The 9,713-nt window shown below is 40.7% G+C and overlaps 1 long non-coding RNA gene across 2 annotated transcripts; it reads right to left on the minus strand.

Annotated features, from left to right (window-relative positions):
- Nucleotides 1–301: 301 nt before the first annotated feature.
- Nucleotides 302–3,424, minus strand: LOC125506351. 2 transcript variants are annotated; one of them, XR_007282639.1, is made up of 4 exons: nucleotides 3,262–3,424; nucleotides 2,987–3,170; nucleotides 1,175–2,065; nucleotides 302–374 (listed from the first exon to the last, which is right to left on the minus strand). It is a non-coding gene; the product is annotated as an uncharacterized LOC125506351 (long non-coding RNA). The 2 variants fall into 2 exon arrangements; XR_007282638.1 differs by having other exon boundaries at nucleotides 308–2,065.
- Nucleotides 3,425–9,713: the final 6,289 nt, after the last annotated feature.

Raw genomic sequence — 9,713 nt, forward strand, 5'->3', positions numbered from 1 at the left:
TACTCAAATCTTTTGTGCATGGCTTTAATTGAGCAGGAGAAGATGTTAATGAAAATTTGGCAACACACGGAACATATAATCGTATTCAGGTGTTTTAAACTATATTTGCACATGTGCAATATCTAAAAGTGCTATTTACATGGACCAAGAGAAGGTCCCTTTACATATTTCTGAAATTGGTACTTTTACATGTACCGGGAGATGGTCTACATACTTCTGAAAGTGCCAAGGACATGTATATCAAGATCAGATCCTTTTTAGGAGCATAAGAGATCTTGGCATATGCCCATGAAATGTAAAAAAACATTATGACATGTAAAAACAGTTTCGTGTGAACATACACCTTGAATGATAAACCATATCAATTATGTTACCTGAAAATCAAGAACAGAATGAGGAAGAAAATAAAAGGTTAAAGAAAGAATGAATGATCTGAAGATGAATAAATATAAAAATAGGCTTTTAGCTAATGTTGTATCCATATTGTTTTAGTAGCATAGGCAACAGCAATGCTTTTGCTATTTGGTTCATATCATCCCATATAGCACATCTTAACACTATCTACTGCAAGACTACTTCAAACAATGTGTCCATCTGTTTATAATATAAAAATCTGGGTATGTCCTTCTATAAAAATATGCCGAGGGGTGCTTGCCTGTCTGGTCTCGTTTTTTAGATTGGATCGACCAACTTGCAGCAAAGAAACAGTATTCATACAGAGTTAGACCCAAAATCCTTGAAACTTGATACTGTCACTACAGAGTTATAGCAAGGAATTAATCAAAGGGGCTCACAACCTGAATTAGAGAGGGAATCAGTCAAACTTGCAATTTGAACAAACTGAGAAGGCCATGCAATTGACGCCCTCATCTTTAGCGTGGATGCGGCTCACCAGCAACTTGGCAGTGAGGTACAGATGTTGTATAGATGAAGCAGGGACACTACCACAATGCACAACTTGAAAACTTCACCAAAAGTATCACAACTTTTCTAGATAGAGCTACCAATTTTGACTATGCTATAGTAGGCCTATTTGTCTTGCGAATATATGTAGAGAAGACCCAAAAAACAATGTACAACATCAGGAAAAACATCAAGACGGACGCTAGCCGAGCTAACCTATGTGAAACAGAGAGATCGGGGTAAGCTATTAATGGCCAAATCAACCAGTTACCGATCAACTCCAGCTAGCAGTGACTCGTAGGAAGATGGCAGCATCATGGTGCGGGCGCCTGGCCTGAGCGGCGCCCCCAGATCCAGGCGGTCGACAATCAGCCTCGGCTCCGACGGCGACGCTATCCTCAGTGGCGTGACGATCACCCCCTGCAAACAACAATCATTTATATACAGTGAAGTCTGATCTTATGCCAACTTGGACGCATAGATTTCATCAGTTAACATTCATGATAATCCTTACTTAAACAATGTATCAAAATATTAACATCGGTCATGTAAACTAAACTATACGTAGGGTTCAATATCTCACCTGTGATGCAAATGTAAATATATCACTAAATGAAAGAAAAAGTTGCAAAATGAACTTGACTCTTCATCGAGGATTCGGTGTTTCTAGAACTCTGCCCTTCTAAAGGAACGCCTTCAAGGATGGAATACCAACTGTTGATAGAGGAGGTGGAATAACTTGACTATCATTATTACACAAACCTGAACTCCGCCTTTCTAAATTCAGAGAAGATAACTGTTAATTTTACACCAATTTCATTAATACACAAACCTGGAATTTGGTACAAAGCTTTAGAACCTCATCTTGCCCGTACAAAAAATACCTCACAATTCACGTGCATCAGAGGTTAAGCCAAATTAAAACAAGTTAGGAATTAATTGACGACTAATCTGCTCACCCTCCTACAAGAAGTCAAAAAGCAAGTAGTTAAAACTTACTGTTTCTTCTGCAATCGAATTTATATGGAGTACTCTTCACTCTGAAAAAAAAACTTGAGATCTTCAACATTGGCCATTCTGGTTGTATTGCACTCCTTTCTTTCTTTGAAATACATTAATCAATTATTATTCGCTTCGAAGATAGCTAAAGGCCCATGCATCGCTACACAGAAAAAATAAACATACTAACTCAGATTCTTGCCAGGCTGCAGTCAACTACTTGGTGCTTGGCCTGACACCCAACTAAGCTTAGCCCAGAGAACACAAAGTGCTACCTCTACAATTGACCTATAAGCTAGCAACTAAGGACTATAAAAAAGGAAGTGACGAGATATTACATCGAGAAATATACAACGTACACCAAACTTAGCCCCCTTGTCCATGTGAAGAAGAAAACTAACATATGAAACAACAAAAGAATCTGAAGCCATGTTAGACTATCTAGTATTACTCGGAATTTATAGTGAAAATAGTTGTCTATATTTTTATCACCGCATGTTTTGCCTACAAGGCTACGATGAATCAGACTATATATGCACTTTGTTAAAACCAAAGTAATTGCTATTAAAGTGGCCAAAACAAGATATAGCAAGCAGCATATGTTCTTACCATCACCAAATAAAGGAAAATAAATGCAACCTTTCGTTAGTACACACAAAAATATTAAAATGACAACTAAGGAAAAAAAGTAAAACTAATTAATCTTTCCTTTGAGGAAAGGCAGTCGGAAGAAGAATCCATGAAGCCATTTTTTTATTTGCACTACTTTCTGAGTGAGTTCATAACAGAACGCTGTAAAACAAAAAAGTAATGCCAGATCTCAGCGGCATAAAAATCTTGGACTAAGCTACTTTCCTCTCCCTTTTGAACGGCACACAACCCTGATAAGACTATCCATCACCCAGGTTTCCACATAGAAAAGTACAAATTACCACCGGTGGTTCTTTTTAAGGGACAATAACACTGGTTAACATTAAAAACACTTGAACAAATAAAGCAATCTTATTCAAGCAACATAGACAATAAGTTATGAGGATATGCACATATCCCATTCATGATGAAAGAAATCAAAGAGAGGCAATACCAACACTTTGTTTGATGTATTACATGGAGTGAAGCGTGTGAATGCCATGATATCATACACTTAGGCATATATCTACACTTTCAGATTTTGGCGAAGAAGTTTTTTAACCTCACTGGTCAAGAGGACCAGATAACCTCCTTATCAACATCTGGTTGCACCGTCAGAATTTCTTGTTTTACCAAGCCTAGAAATCACACCAAGCACCAAACCAATCTGTCGGTGGCACAAGAGACATCCATAATACATCCGACCACAAGAGAGCAACAACCACTAACCAGAATACTTGTCATAGTGGTCATTAAGAAAAGTTGTTGGGCTTCCTTGCCGAACTGAACCTTGGCATTGTCGTTGCCAAACAGCTTGATTAAGGAAGCATTTGGTCTTGAAAAGCTCCCTGGACAGATTATGCAAAATCACTGCAATTTATCCTGACCTAAAAATCATATCAACCAATGAATATATGAAGCCCAACAGAAAAAGGGCACATGATATAGCTACAAGTGTAATGATTCTGAAGTTTCAATCTCACTATAGTAGGGAGCTTCTGCACAGTGGCGGCGGCTCAGATTCAAGGAGCAAGGGGGGTGCGGCCGGCCTAGAGAGGGGGGCGCCAGGAGGAGTCCTACTCCTACCGGGAGTAGGACTCCCCCCTTTTCCTTGTTGTACTAGGAGAGAGAGAGAGAGAGAGAAAAGAGGTGGGGGAGAAGAAGGAATGGGGGCGCCGCACCCCTCTCCTTGTCCTATTAGGACTAGGAGGGAGGGGCCGCGGCCCTTGCCTTGGCCGCCTCTCCTCTCTTCCACCAAGGCCCACTAAGGCCCATTAAGTTTCCGGGGGGTTCCGGTAACCTCCCGGTACTCCGGTAAAATCCCGATTTCACCCGAAACACTTCCGATATCCAAACATAGGCTTCCAATATATCAATCTTCATGTCTCGACCATTTCGAGACTCCTTTTCATGTCCGTGATCACATCCGGGACTCCGAACAACCTTTGGTACATCAAAACATATAAACTCATAATATAACTGTCATCGAAATGTTAAGCGTGCGGACCCTAGGGGTTCGAGAACTATGTAGACATGACCGAGACACGTCTCCGGTCAATAACCAATAGCGGAACCTGGATGCTCATATTGGCTCCCACATATTCTAAGAAGATCTTTATCGGTCAAACCGCATAACAACATACATTGTTCCCTTTGTCATCGGTATGTTACTTGCCCGAGATTCGATCGTCGGTATCTCGATACCTAGTTCAATCTCGTTACCGGCAAGTCTCTTTACTCGTTCCGTAATACATCATCCCGCAACTAACTCATTAATTGCAATGCTTGCAAGGCTTAAGTGATGTGCATTACCGAGACGGCCCAGAGATACCTCTCCAACAATCGGAGTGACAAATCCTAATCTTGAAATACGCCAACCCAACAAGTACCTTTGGAGACACATGTAGAGCACCTTTATAATCATCCAGTTACGTTGTGACGTTTGGTAGCACACAAAGTGTTCCTCTGGTAAACGGGAGTTGCATAATCTCATAGTCATAGGAACATGTATAAGTCATGAAGAAAGCAATAGCAACATACTGAACGATCGGGTGCTAAGCTAACGGAATGGGTCAGGTCAATCACATCATTCTCCTAATGATGTGATCCCGTTAATCAAATGACAACTCATGTCAATGGCTAGGAAACTTAACCATCTTTGATCAGCGAGCTAGTCAAGTAGAGGCATACTAGTGACACTCTATTTGTCTATGTATTCACACATGTATTATGTTTACGGTTAATACAATTCTAGCATGGATAATAAACATTTATCATGATATAAGGAAATAAATAATAACTTTATTATTGCCTCTAGGGTATATTTCCTTCAGTCTCCCACTTGCACTAGAGTCAATAATCTAGATTACACAGTAATGATTCTGACACTCATGGAGCCTTGGTGCTGATCATGTTTTGCTCGTGGAAGAGGCTTAGTCAACGGGTCTGCAACATTCAGATCCGTATGTATCTTGCAAATTTCTATGTCTCCCACCTGGACTAAATCCCGAATGGAATTGAAGCGTCTCTTGATGTGCTTGGTTCTCTTGTGAAATCTGGATTCCTTCGCCAAGGCAATTGCACCAGTATTGTCACAAGAGATTTTCATTGGACCCGATGCACTAGGTATGACACCTAGATCGGATATGAACTCCTTCATCCAGACTCCTTCATTTGCTGCTTCCGAAGCAGCTATGTACTCCGCTTCACACGTAGATCCCACCACGACGCTTTGTTTAGAACTGCACCAACTGACAACTCCACCGTTCAATGTAAACACGTATCCGGTTTGCGATTTAGAATCGTCCGATCAGTGTCAAAGCTTGCATCAACGTAACCATTTACGATGAGCTCTTTGTCACCTCCATAAACGAGAAACATATCCTTAGTCCTTTTCAGGTATTTCAGGATGTTCTTGACCGCTGTCCAGTGATCCACTCCTGGATTACTTTGGTACCTCCCTGCTAGACTTATAGCAAGGCACACATCATGTCTGGTACACAACATTGCATACATGATAGAGCCTATGGTTGAAGCATAGGGAACATCTTTCATTTTCTCTCTATCTTCCGCAGTAGTCGGGCATTGAGTCTTACTCAACTTCACCCCTTTTAACACAGGCAAGAACCCTTTCTTTGCTTGATCCATTTTAAACTTCTTCAAAACTTTGTCAAGGTATGTGCTTTGTGAAAGTCCAATTAAGCGTCTTGATCTATTTCTATAGATCTTGATGCCCAATATATAAGCAGCTTCACCGAGGTCTTTCATTGAAAAACTCTTATTCAAGTATCCCTTTATGCTATCCAGAAATTCTATATCATTTCCAATCAACAATATGTCATCCACATATAATATTAGAAATGCTACAGAGCTCCCACTCACTTTCTTGTAAACACAGGCTTCTCCAAAAGTCTGTACAAAACCAAATGCTTTGATCACACTATCAAAGCATTTATTCCAACTCCGAGAGGCTGCACCAGTCCATAAATGGATCGCTGGAGCTTGCACACTTTGTTAGATCCCTTTGGATCGACAAAACCTTTCGGTTGCATCATATACAACTCTTCTTCCAGAAATCCATTCAGGAATGCAGTTTTGACATCCATTTTCCAAATTTCATAATCATAAAATGCGGCAATTGCTAACATGATTCAGACAGACTTAAGCATCGCTATGGGTGGGAAGGTCTCATCATAGTCAATCCCTTGAAATTGTCGATAGTCAATCCCTTGAAATTGTCGAAAACCTTTCGCAACAAGTCGAGCTTTACAGACAGTAACATTACCGTCAGCGTCAGTCTTCTTCTTGAAGATCCATTTATTCTCAATTGCTTGCCGATCATCGGGCAAGTCAACCAAAGTCCACACTTTGTTCTCATACATGGATCCCATCTCAGATTTCATGGCCTCAAGCCATTTCATGGAATCTGGGATCACCATTGCTTCTTAGTTTGTAGGTTCGTCATGGTCTAGTAACATAACTTCCAGAACAGGATTACCGTACCACTCTGGTGCAGATCTTACTCTGGTTGACCTACGAGGTTCAGCAACAACTTGATCTAAAGTTTCATGGTCATCATGATTAACTTCCTCACTAATTGGTGTAGGTGTCGCAGAAACCGGTTTATGTGATGAACTACTTTCCAATAAGGGAGCAGGTACAGTTACCTCATCAAGTTCTACTTTCCTCCCACTCACTTCTTTCGAGAGAAACTCCTTCTCTAGAAAAACTCCGAATTTAGCAACAAAAGTCTTGCCTTCGGATCTGTGATAGAAGATGTACCCAACAGTCTCCTTTGGGTATCCTATGAATACACATTTCTTTGATTTGGGTTCGAGCTTATTAGGTTGAAGCTTTTTCACATAAGCATCGCAGCCCCAAACTTTCAGAAATGACAACTTTGGTTTCTTGCCAAACCATAGTTCATAAGGTCGTCTCAACGGATTTCGATGGTGCCCTATTTAACGTGGATGCGGCCATCTCTAAAGCATAACCCCAAAACGATAGTGGTAAATCAGTAAGAGACATCATAGATCGTACCATATCTAGTAAAGTACGATTACGATGTTCGGACACACCATTACGCTGTGGTGTTCCGGGTGGCGTGAGTTGTGAAACTATTCCGCATTGTTTCAAATGAAGACCAAACTCATAACTCAAATATTCTCCTCCACGATCAGATCGTAGAAACTTTATTTTCTTGTTACGATGATTTTCAACTTCACTCTGAAATACTTTGAACTTTTCAAACGTTTCAGACTTATGTTTCATTAAGTAGATATACCCATATCTGCTTAAATCATCTGTGAAGGTGAGAAAATAACGATATCCGCCACGAGCCTCAACATTCATCGGACCACATACATCTGTATGTATGATCTCCAACAAATCTGTTGCTCTCTCCATAGTACCGGAGAACGGCGTTTTAGTCATCTTGCCCATGAGGCATGGTTCGCAAGTACCAAGTGATTCATAATCAAGTGGTTCCAAAAGTCCATCGGTATGGAGTTTCTTCATGCGCTTTACACCAATATGACCTAAACGGCAGTGCCACAAATAAGTTGCACTATCATTATCAACTCTGTATCTTTTGGCCTCAATATTATGAATATGTGTATCACTACTATCAAGATTCAACAAAAATAGACCACTCTTCAAGGGTGCATGACCATAAAAGATATTACTCATATAAATAGAACAACCATTATTCTCTGATTTAAATGAATAACCGTCTCGCATCAAAAAATATCCAGATATAATGTTCATGCTCAATGTTGGCACAAAATAACAATTATTTAGGTCTAATACTAATCCCGAAGGTAGATGTAGAGGTAGCGTGCCGACTGCGATCACATCGACTTTGGAACCATTTCCCACGCGCATCGTCACCTCGTCCTTAGCCAATCTTCGCTTAATATGTAGCCCCTGTTTCAAGTTGCAAATATTAGCAACAGAACCAGTATCAAATACCCAGGTGCTACTGCGAGCATTAGTAAGGTACACATCAATAACATGTATATCACATATACCTTTGTTCACCTTGTCATCCTTCTTATCCGCCAAATACTTGGGGCAGTTCCGCTTCCAGTGACCAGTCTGCTTGCAGTAGAAGCACTCAGTCTCAGGCTTAGGTCCAGACTTGGGTTTCTTCTCCTGAGCAGCAACTTGCTTGCTGTTCTTATTGAAGTTCCCTTTCTTCTTCCCTTTGCCCTTTTTCTTGAAACTGGTGGTCTTATTGACCATCAACACTTGATGCGCCTTCTTGATTTCTACCTCTGCAGCCTTTAGCATTGCGAAGAGCTCAGGAATCATCTTATCCATCCCTTGCATGTTATAGTTCATCACGAAGCTCTTGTAGCTTGGTGGCAGTGATTGGAGAATTCTGTCAATGACGCTATCATCCGGAAGATTAACTCCCAGATGAATCAAGTGATTGCAGTACCCAGACATCTTGAGTATATGCTCACTGACAGAACTACTCTCCTCCATCTTGCAGCCATAGAACTTATTGGAGACTTCATATCTCTCAATCCGGGCATTTGCTTGAAATATTAACTTCAACTCCTAGAACATCTCTATGCCCCATGACGTTCAAAACATCGTTGAAGTCCCGGTTCTAAGATGTAAAGCATGGCACACTGAACTATCGAGTAGTCATCAGCTTTGCTCTGCCAGACGTTCTTAATGTCGTCAGTTGCATCAGTAGCAGGCCTGGCACCCAGCGGTGCTTCCAGGACGTAATTCTTCTGTGCAGCAATGAGGATAATCCTCAAGTTACAGACCCAGTCTGTGTAATTGCTACCATCATCTTTCAACTTTGCTTTCTCAAGGAACGCATTAAAATTCAACGGAACAACAGCACGGGCCATCTGTCTACAACCAACATAGACAAGCTAGATACTATCATGTACTAAGTTCATGATAAATTTAAGTTCAATTAATCATATTACTTAAGAACTCCCACTTAGATAGACATCCCTCTAATCCTCTAAGTGATCACGTGATCCATATCAACTAAACCATGTCCGATCATCACGTGAGATGGAGTAGTTTCAACGGTGAACATCACTATGTTGATCATATCTACTATATGATTCACGCTCGACCTTTCGGTCTCCGTGTTCCAGGCCATATCTGTTATATGCTAGGCTCGTCAAGTTTAACCTGAGTATTCCGCGTGTGCAACTATTTTGCACCCGTTGTATTTGAACGTAGAGCCTATCACACCCGATCATCACGTGGTGTCTCAGCACGAAGAACTTTCGCAACAGTGCATACTCAGGGAGAACACTTATACTTTGATAATTTAGTGAGGGATCATCTTATAATGCTACCGTCAATCAAAGCAATATAAGATGCATAAAAGATAAACATCACATGCAATCAATATAAGTGATATGATATGGCTATCATCATCTTGTGCTTGTGATCTCCATCTCCGAAGCACCATCATGATCACCATTGTCACATGCATGACACCTTGATCTCCATCGTAGAATCGTTGTCGTCTCACCAATCTTATGCTTCTACGACTATCGCTACCGCTTAGTGATAAAGTAAAGCATTACAGGGCGATTGCATTGCATACAATAAAGCGACAACCATATGGCTCCTGCCAGTTGCCAATAACTCGGTTACAAAACATGATCATCTCATACAATAAAATTTAGCATCATGTCTTG

Source organism: Triticum urartu, chromosome 5 (assembly GCF_003073215.2).
Source record: "Triticum urartu cultivar G1812 chromosome 5, Tu2.1, whole genome shotgun sequence".
Taxonomy (NCBI): Eukaryota; Viridiplantae; Streptophyta; class Magnoliopsida; order Poales; family Poaceae; genus Triticum; species Triticum urartu.